This window comes from Hetaerina americana, unplaced genomic scaffold (genome assembly GCF_022747635.1).
Source record: "Hetaerina americana unplaced genomic scaffold, ioHetAmer1.1.p SCAF_2, whole genome shotgun sequence".
NCBI lineage: Eukaryota > Metazoa > Arthropoda > Insecta > Odonata > Calopterygidae > Hetaerina > Hetaerina americana.
The window spans coordinates 85,546,290-85,562,115 of record NW_027286763.1 but is presented as its reverse complement, the minus strand read 5'-3'; the positions used below and the strand labels follow the sequence as shown (position 1 = coordinate 85,562,115).

The following is a 15,826-nucleotide window of genomic DNA, read 5'->3' as shown; positions in this document are numbered from 1 at the left end:
GCTCAATTAAACGAACGCTTGATGTTCTTTTAAGTCAACATATGGCTTTCATTTGAATTTTTTAATTAATTCAATGACCGACATAATAGCGTGGATATAAGAGCGTTATTTCTCAGAGAAAGACTATGTGTCACGTCCAACCATTATTTCGTTAATAACCTTTTAATACATCTACATCCACACAATATCCAGCAAGCCGCTACTTGGGCGTGTGGGTTGCTGGGGTTTTTAGGTCACCAACCATTCATGCATAATGCCAATCATGTTACCTCTACACATGCATAAATTTGATCAAGGGCTCCATAATTGTTAATTGCAAGAAAGAATGTGCTTACATGTAAAAATATTCAATAAAAGACTACACATTTTCAAATGATGCCATAGAACTGTTATCGAGATGGGGGAAAAATGACATTCAGGAAAGAACTGACAGAATATGGACAAAACTGATTAACTACCAATTCTAATAACTCCCACGCGATTGCTGTTGTATCTATTTTCATCTCTAATGGTATTTTAAATCTATCCGTTCTTCTATTTATCTCCCTGATTCTACGCTGATGATCTGATCTACCATAAGTAAGTCGGGGCCTGTAATGTGTCTTGAACATCCTTTCAAAAGTAACCTGCTTCACTTTGACGCAGTAAACTTAACTTGTAATTATATTTATGGTCAACTAGGGACTCTCATCTTTCAATAGTGTCGTGACATCGCTACCTTGTTTATAACAACTTTTCATAAACCTAGCTGCTCTAAGTTGCACTCGATATGGTTCCAAAATTAACCTACCCCTTGAGGATCCCATACACTCGCAGCATACTCTAAGTGGGGCCTAACTAACGGGAATATTCACAGCCCTACATCCCCTCATTACAATCAACGAGTAACCTTTTTATTAATCCTAACTTTTAATTTGCTACTCCGCAAATTTAAGCAATATTTTTCCCCAGGACATAGCGTTAGTTATCGTTACACCTAAGTATTTTACCGATTCTACGTTTGTTATGTTGGTTCCCTGAAGAGGTGCAATTATCTTCCTCAACTTATCGAGACACGTCTATACGAGAGTAAAAGGGAGTGAAGGAAGGAATAAAGCATAGATGAAGGGATCCAAATAAGAGATTTATGTGTGAAATACAATTCTTTCAGTTTACCATGTCCTGCAGCATTCCCGCTGAAGCTTTTATACGTACTTAACTATGGCAATAGCATTGACTACGGCTTTTAGAACGTCGGACTACGAACTGTACGTGAAATCCACTATTCGTAATTACAAGGCACCCACAATGTTTTGTAGTGGGAGCGTACGCCTTACGAAATAGAGGGGTCATCAAAGGAAGGAGGAGGAAGTTTAGGAGCATCATAAGAGGTCATCCACCAAAACCTAATTTTTCAATACGATATCCTTGAACCAATTTCCAAAAAGGGATTTTTCAAAGAAGGAATACATTATTTTAAGATAGGTGTCCCTTTCTCATTGAATCTCTTAAAAGTTCTTAATTGAGAAAATGTTTTTTTAGAAAAAAATAATAATAAAATAGAGGAACACAATGAAAAAACTGGCAAAGGACTCGAAGTGGATACTACTGCTCACCCCAGCTCCAGTTCCTATTCTGAAGTTTATGGTTCGTTTCGCAATAGCGCTGAGATTTCGACAGCCGCATTTATTTCAATAAAATATTTTTGATGAAAAAAACTTTATCCTCCGGCCGGACCCCATAAAGCCGGACCCGTGAAACCCACCGATCCCTTTTTCTAAGATACTTTTTGCCGAATTTCTCTGTATTCCACTGCTCCACCGCAGCTTTATCTCTCCAACTGAACAATATGAGAAAGTACCTACAATCTCCTCTTAAAGTATAATCATCATACTTCCTTTCTCTCAGAGAGATATTTCGATTTTATAATGGAATGGAGACATTTGCTGAAAAATATTATGCCTAGTTAACCCTCTGGGCCCGATGAAATACCCGTTCGTATAATTAAAGATCTACCTTCGGATATTGCTCCGTACCTAGAAATTTTATTTCAGAAGTCGCTGGTAGATGACAAGGTTCCCAGAGATCGGAAAACGGCTAACGTAACACCAATATTAAAAAAACGGGAAAAGGGAGGTACCGAGAAACTACAGACCTCTTTCCCTCACATCCATTTCGCGCAAGGCTATGGCACATATAGTTGCTAATTCGATCTTGAAACACCTCGATAATCAGGAGTTATTAATGTAAAATCAGCACGGTTTCCAAAAAGGTAGATCCGCCGACACACAACTTGGGCTTTTTGTTCATAAAAGTATTCTTACTTCGGGAGAGACCAATGTTCCAGCATACACGATTTTTCTAGATTTTAAGAAAGGCTTCCACAAAGTACCTCATAGTAAACTTCTAACTTCTAGCTCAGCAGTGGTGTTAAACATTTATTATAACTAGTTTTCGATTGTTTCTGGCTCAAATTCGTGGAAGTTCGTGTTCATGGAATGAAGAGCTCAATGTATTTTCCCTCTGTTCTTTGTGTTGGTACTACTAGTTTCAACGCTTAGGCGTCATCATCAGGTACCTGACATAAACTAGGCGCCTAGTACCCAAATAAAGAACAATAAAAAAATATATTGTGTTCTTCATTCTATGAACATGAACTTCCATAAAGTTGAGCCAGAAATTTTCGAAATAATTTTATATTTCTACGAATGCATGAATTCATATGAGGGCATCAATTTCTGTTGCTCTGCCCGCCAGTCAAGTCCTCGCTACAGCTTGTATGGTGTTGCGCAGATGTAGATGAAAAGATCAATGCAGTTGGCTACATTTATTTTATCGTAGAAACAGGCGTAGAAAATAAGTTAGCAATATAACGAACGAGTGAAGAGATAATTCTCTGCTTTGAAACGCTGAAATACGGAAAGGAGCAACATTCGAAAGAGGATTGGATATTACGTGTGTCCGCGTGGTCGAAATATGGTACGAAAATCACCCATCGAGGTAATTTTCCACCACCCTCCCTTCTTTCTCTCTTATTGCGCCTTTTCTAACTCCCCTGCCGACCCTGTGATACTAGTTCGCCCACCCACCGTGCAATCTCCTCGTTTCAAACGCTTGGAGTACCCACAAGGCCCCTCGCACTCCCACACACATCTCCTGTTCCCATCACCCTCGACAAATATCCCTTCATTTCCCCATTGCAACTTCTCTGATCTCTTCCACGATCTCTTCTTATTTTCTCCAGTAAAGTCTCTTGTGAGTTGGCACACATTTAATCACGAGCAACAGAGTTGAGAAGTAACCCAGTCCGGTATAATACCAGCCAAGTGCTCCCAGAAAAAAACTTTTGTTGAATAAAGGACCTAGATTAAACGAACTCTCTCCGTAAATCTTTCCAATAGTGTGCATGAATAAATATAACTATGCTTTACTCTAGTATATACGAAAATATTAGGCATTACAATGCTTTTTTGAGGATAAAACAAGAATAATGTTCAAAATTCAGAAAAATACAGACACATGCCTAATAACAGAATTATTGTACATACGAGGAGAAGAGTATTCACATTTTTCACCATTTTTTTTGTCTTTCAATATCTTTATATATGGAATGAAATGAAGTTTCTCCTTCATTAATTACTTTCCTTGATATTGGCACTTACCTCCAGAACAATAAATTAAACACCGCAGTCCACATTAAACCAACCAACAATACCTTCATTCAATAGCTGACACCCATCACATACAAAACGCTGCCACCCTTTCTGACTCTCACCCCGTGGCCTCCGTCTCTGCAACGACACCCCCCCCCCAAACATAAATACATGGACCCGCTATTTGACTCTCCTCTCTCAGGAAATGCGGGTACCCTGAAAAACTACTGGGCAGTAAATTTCTTAAACCGTCAACTCAATACACTCCTCTTCCCAAACCAAACCGCCCAAAATGCCCTAACCTCTTTCTTCCCCGGAACTAACAAACTTAAACATATAATCCGTGAACTCTTACCAATTATTGAAAACAGTCAGTCTACATCATTTTTATTCCCACATTGTTCCTCAGTTCCGTTTAAACGCCCGTCGAACTTGCAAGACATCTTCAAGTCGACAAGACCACCTACGGACCCCGCTTTCCCTTCTCTGCTCTATCCGCACCATGCAACCGCCCACGCTGCAAATGATGCTATTTCCTATGACCTGTCACCTCACTAACTACCAATTCTCAACCCAACTCCACCTGCACGTCAAAAAACATTATATACCGCCTCTCCTGGAACCTCTTCCCTGCCTTCTACGTGGGTGAATGTACCGGTACACTTTCCCTCCGCATGAATATCCACCGCCATTCAACCAAATCTCCAATCTCCCTCTCATCTCAACTCTTCCCAACACCAATCTTTAGATAATTGGTCCTTTGTTTCGGCGATCGAAACATTTCCTAAATCCACAAGTAGCCTAGAGGTGAGAACCCGCGAGATGGCGCATATCTGGGTGCTCCCGTCATTTAAACTTCCCTGGCTGAATCAAGCCCACAAAATCCATCCAATAGCCACCTACATGTACCCTCCCATTCCATTTTCCATTTTCTATTCGTCCATTACCTCTCCTCCACTCACCCGTCCCCCGCATATATCCTCTCCGCTCTTCCCCATAGAACGGCATTCTGATGGTGACGGCCATGCCGTCGAATCATTAAATTCGTATGTCAGTGTCCTTTCTTTGTTTTTTCTGTTTTAAAATTCTCAATCGATATTTACAAAAAATAAACATATTCCTGAATTTTCTTCTTGAGAAAGGTGGCTGGTGCCACCAAAAATATAAGAACGTATGAGTTTCTTTTCTCTTTTGAATGTTTCTGTATTTTTGTCTTGGTCAACTAGTGCTAACCACATTAATATTATTATTATTCACATCCGTGAGACATTCACAAAAGTTTTAGTAAAATATTAGGTAGAAGAGTTAAAACGAAGCCGTACGAGCTATCAAGACGAGCATCGCATTGGTCGACCAAATGAGGTGACGACTCCAGAAACGGTCAAGAAAATCTACAAAGTGATTCTCGATGATCATGGGCTGAAAGTGCGCGAACTTGCAGACATAGGTAGGCATTTCAAAAAGTTCAGTACAACTCATATTAACTGAAAATATGGACATGAGAAAGCTGTGTGCAAGATGGTTGCCGCGTTTGCTGACACTAGAGACTAATTTTTCTGACACTAAAGACCAAAATTTCACAGCAACAAAGCAGTATTTTGCGCAGTTTCATAACCATGGATGAAACATGGGTCCATTACTTCGCACCCGAGAAAAAATAATAATGAAAACAAAGGATTCAAAAGTGATAACCACCTCCAAAGAATGCGAAGACTGTTTCATCTGCAGGCAGTGTCATGGCGTCGGTTTTTTGGTATGCGCGTGGGATAATTTTAATTTAATATCTTGAAAAAAGAAAAACTATCAACGGCAAGTATAATGCGAACTTATTGCAACGTTTGCGCCAAGAAATCAAGCAAAAGTGGCCGCATTTGGCTAAGAATAAAGTGGGAAGAAGGAAGGAATGTATAAGAGAACTGTATGGTAAATAATTTAAGCAAGCAAGGTTAGACATGGAAAGGAATATGAGGTTGAGGAGGATAGCTTGGGTCCAAGCATACTCGACGATGAGATAGGGAGGGCATTAAGGGATATAAAATCAAAAAAGGCCGTGGGACAACATTCCCGCGGAACTACTAAAAGGTTTGGGAAAATGTGGGAGGAAAAGCCAATATGGATTGATTCGTAGTATCTATTAGCATGGAATATGGGCGGAAGACTTTGTGAGATCAGTGTTAGCTACTTCTCCAAAAAAGGTAAAGGCTACATAATGTGAGGACTACAGAACAATAAATTGTAGCAAATCCCATGCAGCAAAATTTGTTCTCAAGATCATCAAGAAAAGGATAGAGAGTATATCAAATGATAACATCTGGGATCATCAGTTTGGGTTCAGGAAGGAGAGTCACGCGTGATGCTATTGCAGTAATGAGATTATTAATCAAGAGGAATATAGAATACAACCAGGAGGTATTTGCCTGTTTCGTAGATTTTGAAAAGGCATTTAATAGAGTGAATCGAGAAATACCGATGAGTTCACTGACGCAAATAGGAATAGATTGAAGAGACAGGAGGCTAATCCGCAACCTGTACATATCTCCGACTGCTCAAGTGCGAGTGGGGGACGGAGAGTCCAGATGGGCAGAGTTAGGAAGAGGTGTAAGGAAAGGCTGCCCATTATTACCGGTGCTGTTCAACGGAAATGTCGAGGGAATGATTAAAGAGAGTAAAATGCAACCAATTGGTCACATAAAGATCCACAGATTACAGTGTAAATTACGTTTCCTCGAGAGCTTCAGTGGTTAGAGTATACGCCCGGCAAGTCGAAACATCCGGTGTCAAGTCCCGATAAAGGAAATATTTTTGCGCTGGTCATCTGCTCGATTCCGCCCTGGCTAGCTGTGTTCCCTGTGTGTCCTGTATTTGTCCTTTATGTGTTCCTATCCTTATTTATACATATTTCCATGTAAATGAATACACATATATATATATATATATATATATATATATATATATATATATATATATATATATATATATATATATATATATATATATATATATATATATATATATATATATATATATATATATATATATATATATATATATATATATATATATATATATATATACATACATACATACGAGGGTCATCCGGAAAGTAGTACCCGTTCGTGCCGCATGAAGTGCTGACGACGCGAGTAGCCACTGGACGAGGTCAGATAGCTTCAGTGGCTTGTCTGCCTTCTCTGAGCCAAGTTGCGTGACGCTAGCATTGCCTGTGTTGTTTCTGTGATTGTTTACAATGTTTAAAAAAATTGAGAACGCCGCCAGTTGTGAAGTGAGGGCAGTGATTAAATTCCTCAATGCAAGAAACGTTCGCCCATGTGATATTCATCGCCAATTAAAGGAGGTGTATGGAGACAATGTAATGGACGAGTCGTCTGTTCGGCGGTGGTGTCGCAACTTCAACATGGGGAGGGGGAACACACACGACGATGAGCGTTCGGAGAGACCGTCTGTCATTACAGACCAACTGGTGAGCTCAGTTGACGAATTCGTGAGGAACGATCGGCGCGTCACAATTGATGACATCTGTGAGCATTTTCCCAATGTTTCTCGAACAATTGTTCATGAAATTGTTAAACACCATCTGCATTATGCAAAAATTTGTGCAAGATGGGTCCCTCGCGTATCTCAATGAGCTGGCGGCGAAGGACTATGCAGCAGGAATACAGAAACTTGTCACACGTTATGACAAATGCCTTAATTTGCTTGGAGATTATGTTGAGAAGTAGTTTAAAGTATCCTCTTTCAAATAAAATTTGTTATGTTTGTTAATATTTACTTTTGTGTCTTTATTTCACGAACGGGTACTACTTTCCGGATGACCCTCGTATGTATATATATATATATATATATATATATATATATATATATATATATATATATATATATATATATATATATATATATATATATATGTATATATATGTAAATATATATATATATAAATATATATATATATATTTATTATATATGTATATATATGTAAATATATATATATATAAATATATATATATATATATATAAATATATATATATATATTTATTATATATGTATATATATTATATATATATATATATAAAATACATAACATCCTTGTGAAAGTCCTGTGAATAATGATTTATAAAATTTAGCGCTAGTGGAGAAAGACAGAAACACACAAAAAAGAAAAGAAACTCACTAGGTTTATAATTTTTTGTGGTTCAAGCCATTTTTCTCAAGGAAGATAAGGACAGAATTGAGCTCTAGTAATGATCAGTGATAACGATGGCAAAATATTTAGGTTCATTTTCAATACGTTGCAAAAGTTCACTTGAAATTTTCGCTCGGTTTGTCTTTCGTGACACGGTCGGCGCGCAGGTGTTTATAATAACTGATTTCCTGCCGATTTCATAGCTTTTAGAGAACTAAAACCGGTTTTATTGCAAATCTTATCGGTTTCGTGACCTACTCCCAGCAATTTGATTCCATCCCGAGCGGCGGAAAAAATTTAAGGGCATCACTTTTGAGACATTCTCTGTTTATATAAATATATGTATATATATGTATATATATATATATATATATATATATATATATATATATATATATATACATACACACACACACATACATGGATGGTCTAAAAAGTTTCAGGCCTCAAAAATTTTAGAAAAAATGTCTTGTATCTTTGTTAGGTCGAAACATTTTTAGACCATCCTCGTATATACTTATATATCAAATAGGACACCAATGATGACTCTTTAAAATATGCCTCTTGCCTATCACCACCTAAATACAACAGAATTACATGATGGCGCAGACACACTTATTTTAAGAGGGTTGGCTCCGTTTCCAGTAAAACTGTTTTTTATTAAGAACAGAATCATCATTGTTTATATTCCCGAAAAACGGCTGTCGCAATGGTATATTTTTGGTCGACGATAAGTGGGAATAGAGAGGTTTAAGGCTTGAGAGGGTGAAAAGTAACGAGGAGAGATGAATGAAAGAAGGTGGGTGGCTGGGGAACTCCCTAAGTGTTCTGGGCTGGAAATAAAAAAAAAATAATGTGAAATTGTGTGCCTGTACAGAGGCTATGAGGTAAGAGGAGTCTATGGGGAATGTGAGGTGAATGGAATGTGAGAGGAAGGGAATGGTCCTTCTGATTGCAAGGTATGACTGCACAGCTTTAATGGATATTCTCATGGCCTATGAATATAAAGGTATAAGTAGCAAGCATTCATGAACCTTTAATGGACGTGTTTCACAAAGCTATACGTCAAATGTTATGTCCTAAACTCTTCTTTACAGCGTCTTGCTAACAACTATGTAATTAAGAGTTACTGTCGGCATGAGACAGTACCGAAGGCATCAGTCTTCTGTGTACTTCAAATCTTTGAACCTATCAAGGATATCAAATGAAAATTATTAAATAGAGAAATAAAAAATATATTCTAACGTGTTTAGCTTGAGGTTGAGTTTAAGAACATAATATACTTAAAAAGAATGAAGCTCTTTTCCGAGCTTGCTTTGAAATGAAACATTATAACAGCTACACAACAGACAGGTTTTTCAAATTCTATTTATTGACGATATGGAATGCTCATACTTTTTTTAAGTAATCTACCGGTTAAGGTAGGTTTTTTTTGATGGACACAACTACCAACAAATATTTTATTACTCCTAACTAAACACAAAATCCATCATCCTACTCTATATCAGGTCCCTCTTCATCTCCGAGTACTTTCTTCCTCCCTTCATCCCGTCCAACAACCCTATCCTGTTCCTTCCCTTTCCTCTTTTGCCCAACATTCTACCCTCTATCACAGTCTTCAGCATCCCACTGCCGGTCAAAACCCCCTTAATCCACTTTTCCTGCCTCCATAGGATTGCTCCCAACAAACCCCTCTCTTCGCCCACCATACCAAGTACTTCTTCATTTGTTTTCTTCTCTGTCCATTTCACCTTCTCCATTCTTCTCCACACCCACATTTCAAAAGCCTCCAATCTACGTCTATCCTCCTGCTTCAATGACCACGTTTCCGCACCGTACATAGCTACGCTCCATATCAAAGTTTTTACGAGTCTTTTCTTAACATCCTTACTCAAAGTCCCTGTCATCAACTCCCTCCTCCTTGTGAAAGCCTCTTTGCCTAGCGCAATTCTTCTCCTTACGTCCCTACTACTTTGACCGTGTTGGTCCAAAACACTACCGAGATACGTAAACTGTTCTACCTGCTCTAGCTTTTGCCCTCCTATTTTAATGTTAAGCTTGGCCTTTTTCTTTCTAGAAAATCGCATAACCTTTGTTTTATTAATATTGATTCTCATCCCATACCTGTCGCACTGAATTTCCAATTCACTAAGCAGTGCTTGCAGCCCCTTGGCTGACTGACAAACTAAAGCTTGGTCATCGGCAAATCTAACTGATTTTACGAATTCCCCGCCCACTTTCATTCCTACCTCCAGTTCTTCCCATGCCTCTTTGATCATTTCCTCTGCGTACAGGTTTAACAGCAACGGTGATAATGGGCAACCCTGCCTTACACCCCTTCCTAACACTGCCCATCCTGACTCCCCGTTTCCCACCCGCACCTGAGCAGTCTGAGACATGTACCGGTTGCGGATTAGCCTCCTTTCCCTCCAATCTATTCCTAATTTCTGCAATAAACTCATTAGTTTTTCCCAATTTACTCTATCAAACGCTTTTTCGAAATCTACGAAACAGGCAAATACCTCCTGGTTGTGTTCTATATTCCTCTCGATTAATAATCTCATTACTGCAATGGCATCACGCGTACCTCTCCCCTTCCTGAACCCAAACTGATCATCCCCTAAGTAATCGTTTGCCCTACTCTCTATCCTTTTGTTTATGATCCTGAGAACAACCTTAGCTGCGTGGGATATCAAACTAATTGTCCTATAGTCCTCACATAACGTGGCCTTTACCTTTTTCGGAATAGGAACTAAAACTGATCTCACAAAGTCTTCCGGCCAGATTCCCTCCTCATAAATACTACGGATCAGCCTATATAGCCTCTTCCTCCCACATTTTCCTAAGCATTTCAAAAGTTCCACGGGAATGTTATCTACCCCCACGGCCTTATTTAGTTTCATCTCCCTTAATGCCCTTTCTATCTCATTGTCCAGTATGCCTGGACCTAAGCTATCTTCTTCTACGTCATGTTCCTTTTCAATGTCTAACTTTGTTGGTCTAAGCTCTTTACTATACAGTTCTTCTACATATTCCTTCCATCTCTCTTGGATCTTTCCTGCGTCAACTATTACCTTACCGGCCTTATCTCTAACTGCTATCGTTGATCTCCCTTTCTTACTTCCCGATAACGATTTAACTTTGTTGTAAAGCGCACCGATTTCCCCCTTCCTCTGCAGACTTTCCATATCCTCGCACTGCGTCTCCCACCATGCTTCCTTTGCTTTATTTGTTGCCCGCCTTAATTTATTGTTCAATTCTTTGTACTTTAATTTGCCTAATTCTGTATTTATATTCTTCCATTTTCGCCGCTCATCCATTTTTGTAATCATCTCATCCGTGATCCATGGTTTACGAGTCCTTTTAGCGTTAACGGTTCCAATAGTGTCTTTTGCCGCTTTAGACAACCCTTTTTTGATACATTCCCATTTTTCTTCGATAGTACTTAGCTCTTTACCGTCCTCCATGATTTTCTCAACCGCCTGTTTGTATTCCTTCCTTTTCAACCCATTTAACGCTTCTACATTCCATTTTCTAACTCGCCGCCCCTGCCTTATCTTTTTAAAACGTACGCTACATTTCATAACAACTAAATTGTGGTCTGAGTCCGCATCCGCTCCCGGGAAGCTGTGGGAATTTATCACACTGTTCCTGAATCTGTGTCTAACCAGGATATAATCTAGCTGATATCTTCCCGAGTCACCTGGCATTTTCCATGTATACCTGCGTCTTTTGTGGCGTCTAAACCAAGTGTTGGTGATGACTAACCCCTGTCTCCTGCAGAACTCAACTGCTTTCTCCCCACGGTCATTCCTCGTGCCTAAACCGTAGTCCCCTACCTCAACACCATCTCTTCCTTCGCCTACCTTCGCATTCCAATCCCCCATCACTATCAAATGTTTCCCTGCAGGAACACATGCAATAATGTCCTCTAACTGATCGTATATCCTATCGACCTCTTCTTCCTTATGGTTGCTCGGTGGCATGTATACCTGGATAATAACTAAGTTCGTCGGTTCTGCTTTTATCTCCACCAGTAGTATTCTATCCGTTACCTGCTCTATGTTGACTACGCTTCTTCCTACCTCTTCATTTAATACTATGGCAACCCCTCGTTGGCTCTCGTCCCCACCGCTGTATATTATTCTATACTTATCACTCCAGTAATCCCCGCTATCTTTCCATCTCGCCTCGCATAGACCTAAAATATCTATATTTCCCCTTTCCATCTCTCGCTTAACATTCTCCAATTTCCCCGTCCTCATCATTGTCCTAACATTCCACGTTCCTATTCTAACTAATTTGGTCTTCTTCTCCTGCGTCTTCTGTCCTGCTGCTGCTGGTTTTCCCTTCCAAGGGTTTCGTGGGATGACGACCGCGGAAGCCTTGCCTCCCCCGCTGCCGGGCACGACACACGGCCGATTGGGCCGAGCCCCGTGGTTGCCAGGACTCAAAATATCTCTATTGTCCATCATATTTTTCTAGGGAATGATAATTGAGGTGGTTTCCCGTTGCTTTCCTCAATAGTATTTTTAACGTGACACCATCACTTACTGGCCGCCCCACTGGGGTCAGACGCCATTGCAGCCGCCTCACTGAGGAACAGACGCTGCGTGGACTACCTTTCGTCTGGCTCCTAATCTTCGACCTATCTGGCATGGGTGACCCTACCAGGAGCAATTTTTATTACTCCCGCCAGTACAGCTCTAGGGGTCATCGGAACGCACAAGCCCTTCCACCACGTCAAGGTTGTAGTCCGGGGAGGGAATGCTCATATATATATATATATATATATATATATATATATATATATATATATATATATATATATATATAACGATTGTACGGAAAAAAAACTCACACGAGCGGCACAATAATGGGCTGACACAATATAACACAAATAGAAAAGAATAGACACATTTAAAAGAACACTCACACGCTAAATTGTTCGAGCTTTCAGCCCTCTCAGAGGCCTTAGAGGCCGCAAGCATGCCTTTTTCTTTCCGGAATTCCATGCCCCTGACTAGTAAGGTTGTCAATTTTTCCTCTCCTTCTTTTTACATCAACTCTTTTTCCATTCCCTTTTGTCTTATTTGATTCTTCCTGGTTTAATATCCAATATAAAATAATATTATTCTGCAAGCGTTGTCTGTCTCCTTAGTGCTCTAACCCAGCCAATATACGTACATATTTTTGTTGACCAGTATTGTTTCCTACAACCCGTTATTATTCTACCGGTTAAAGTAGGTTTCGAATGAACACAAAGTGAAACAAGATATATATTTTTTTGCCTTTCCTAACAAAAAACAACTTAATAACCAAGATTACAATAACACTTCCTTTATACTAACATCGTACTTCCTTTAGTTCTCTCTTCGAATACTTCCTATCTCCCTTCATTCCGTCCCACATTCCGTGCCTAATCTATTCCTAACCCTTCCTGGCTTTCCTTATGTTCTCCTCTCTATCACAATCTTCAACGTTCCATTAACAATTCCATTACTCTGCATTCACCTTTCCTGCCTCCTTTGCGTTTGTCCCATTTCCCTCCTCTTTCAAATTCCCTCTCTCTCCCCATAATATCTATCACTTCCTCATTTGGTTTCCTTTCGGTCCATAACACCTCTCCTGTCATTTTCCACGCCCACATTTCAAAATCTTCCAATCTAAGCCTATCATCCTGATTCAATGCCTATGTTCCCACGCCGTACAAGATCATGTTAATATGAAATTTTTTACGAGTCTATTCTCAACATCTTCACTCAACGTCCTTGTAATCAATTCTCTCCTCCTTGTGAAAGCTTCTCTACCTAAAACAATTCTTCTCCTTATCTCCCTAGTACTCGGACAAACTTACTTATTGGTCCAGAAAACTTCCCAAATAGGCACACCTTTCCAGTTGTTATACTTTTGATGCTCATATTATAGTATTTGTCTATTTGTCTAAAACGGCATAATGGCTGACTAACTAATGGTTATAAATGGAGATATTCTATAGTTATCGATCCAAGTTTAAAAGATGTGAAAAAGGATGTTGAGGAACAATGCAAGGATAGCGTTCATTATAGTTATTTTATTGATATCACCATGACTAAATAACACATGTAGGAAGGAAGCATGCGGAATTAAAGAGGGATTTATTTTAACGAATGATGTCGAGTTGTGTTTAAATAGGAGAGGCAAAGAATATATTGTTGCCTAGTCCGTATTCATCAGAAAACTACCATAAATGATAGGCTACCAAATGGTAATAATGAATGAGTCCTTATTTTAAGCTACTACCCTAGCCATGGAGCAACCGCTTCCGCGAGTTAATACTTCCCTTCAGCCCGGAAATATAACCCGAACGTTACATTACAATTGTCTCCTCATCAACCAGTACACGGAGTTATTTTACGGCTTCTGCGGGAATTGCGGGTTCTATAAAACTTCTGAATTCGGTATCAGCTGCTAAGAAAGTGTGCATCCGACGAATTCTGTTATGTGCAATCCAACGGCAGAAAGTTATTAGTTGTTTTCTCACGAAGCTTTCCGTTCCGTTTCCGTTTACACGCTCACCGTTCAGGAAATAATAGTCAGCCCAATGAGATGTTTTATTTATCTGACGCGAACTAAATCAAGTTTATCAATCGAAACAGAAACTTCCAATTGACGTTCTTGTATCTGACTCAAATTTGGGTTGTCCAGTTTCCTTCTAGTTCAGTTAAACATAAATTTTAGGAAGATAGCCTTCTTATTTAGAAATTCTCTCCACATTCAATTCGTTTTCATTATTTAAAAGTGTGGAAGTTAACCATATGAGACCGGCTGAACCCAGTAAGTAGGTAATTGAGATGGTAAAATTTTCTTTCACTCTAATGTGTTTGCTCTTTCATTCTTTGAAACTTGTTTTATTTTCGTATTCTGAGTCCCATGTTTGTTACAAACGCTTTCTTCCATGTTACCTATACTTTCCAACGTTCATTCGCATTTTACGTGCTTTACATTTCAATTTAGAATTACTCTAAGCTGTCAATTAATTAATTACTATCATGGAATTTTTAGGAATTTTCTTCCGTGTATCGTGTTAACTTTATTGCTTACCAGTAGACGCCGCAGTTAAAATCTGGGTCAAGTTTTCAACCTTTTACAGCTTTTGTCTGATTGCAACTTTTTCCTTTCATAAGGTATTTTCTTCATTTCATCCCAGTTAGCCATTCTTACCCATAGATCCTCGGTATTAAATATTTGCCAATGTCATTTTATCCCTTACTGTTCTTAAATTAAGAACGTTATGTGTCTCAGCATTAACTGGTCGATATGGAATAAAGTAAAAATATTTATTTGATTTAGTGTTCCGAATTTAGCAGTTAGCGTTTTTCACTGCATCACGTGATTTACGGGAATTTTATCAAGATAAATCCTTATCCAAAGTAAAATTATTTGCTCATAGAACCTCATGATAGATAAAATAATAGTCTCCGGTCGTGGCCTTTGGCATGAATCTCCGTCTTTAACTCAAATAACATTTAATGATATTTGTTTGGATGACTCTAAAGTGATTCAACGCACATTTGATTGTGTTACTAATGGATTCTCATTTCGAGAATGATGATGTCAGTCAATGGAATTTTCCAGCTTCATCTTCTTATTGCTCCTCCAATTGCTTTCACTAATCCACTACTCCAATCCTTGGAGAATATGTCGGCAACTTTTCTTTACCTCTCCTTTAATATAATCTCGTCTTCAAATAAGATTCATATCCATCTGAACGCGACTAAATGATCCATAGTCTGCCATGAAGAGAATAGTTGCCATCCTTCTTTTAAATTTTCATGGCGAGCGAATGTTCCTCATCAAATGGAAATTCACGAATTTTTCTTTAGCATAATTACCACGCATACAATTGCTTCCGGAATGTTTGTGTGTTTCCTACTGCCCTTCAGGATAGGCTTGAGGTTTCTGTCATTTTGACACATGACCTTGTGATTGACGGAATTAATTTCTCCTGAA

The 15,826-nt window shown here is 38.9% G+C and overlaps 1 long non-coding RNA gene across 1 annotated transcript in view; it reads right to left on the bottom strand.

The window, feature by feature from the left end:
• LOC139687942 (uncharacterized) overlaps window positions 1–15,826 on the bottom strand; it is a 559,283-nt gene that overhangs the window by 400,678 nt on the left and 142,779 nt on the right. The gene's annotated exons all lie outside the window — the stretch shown is intronic.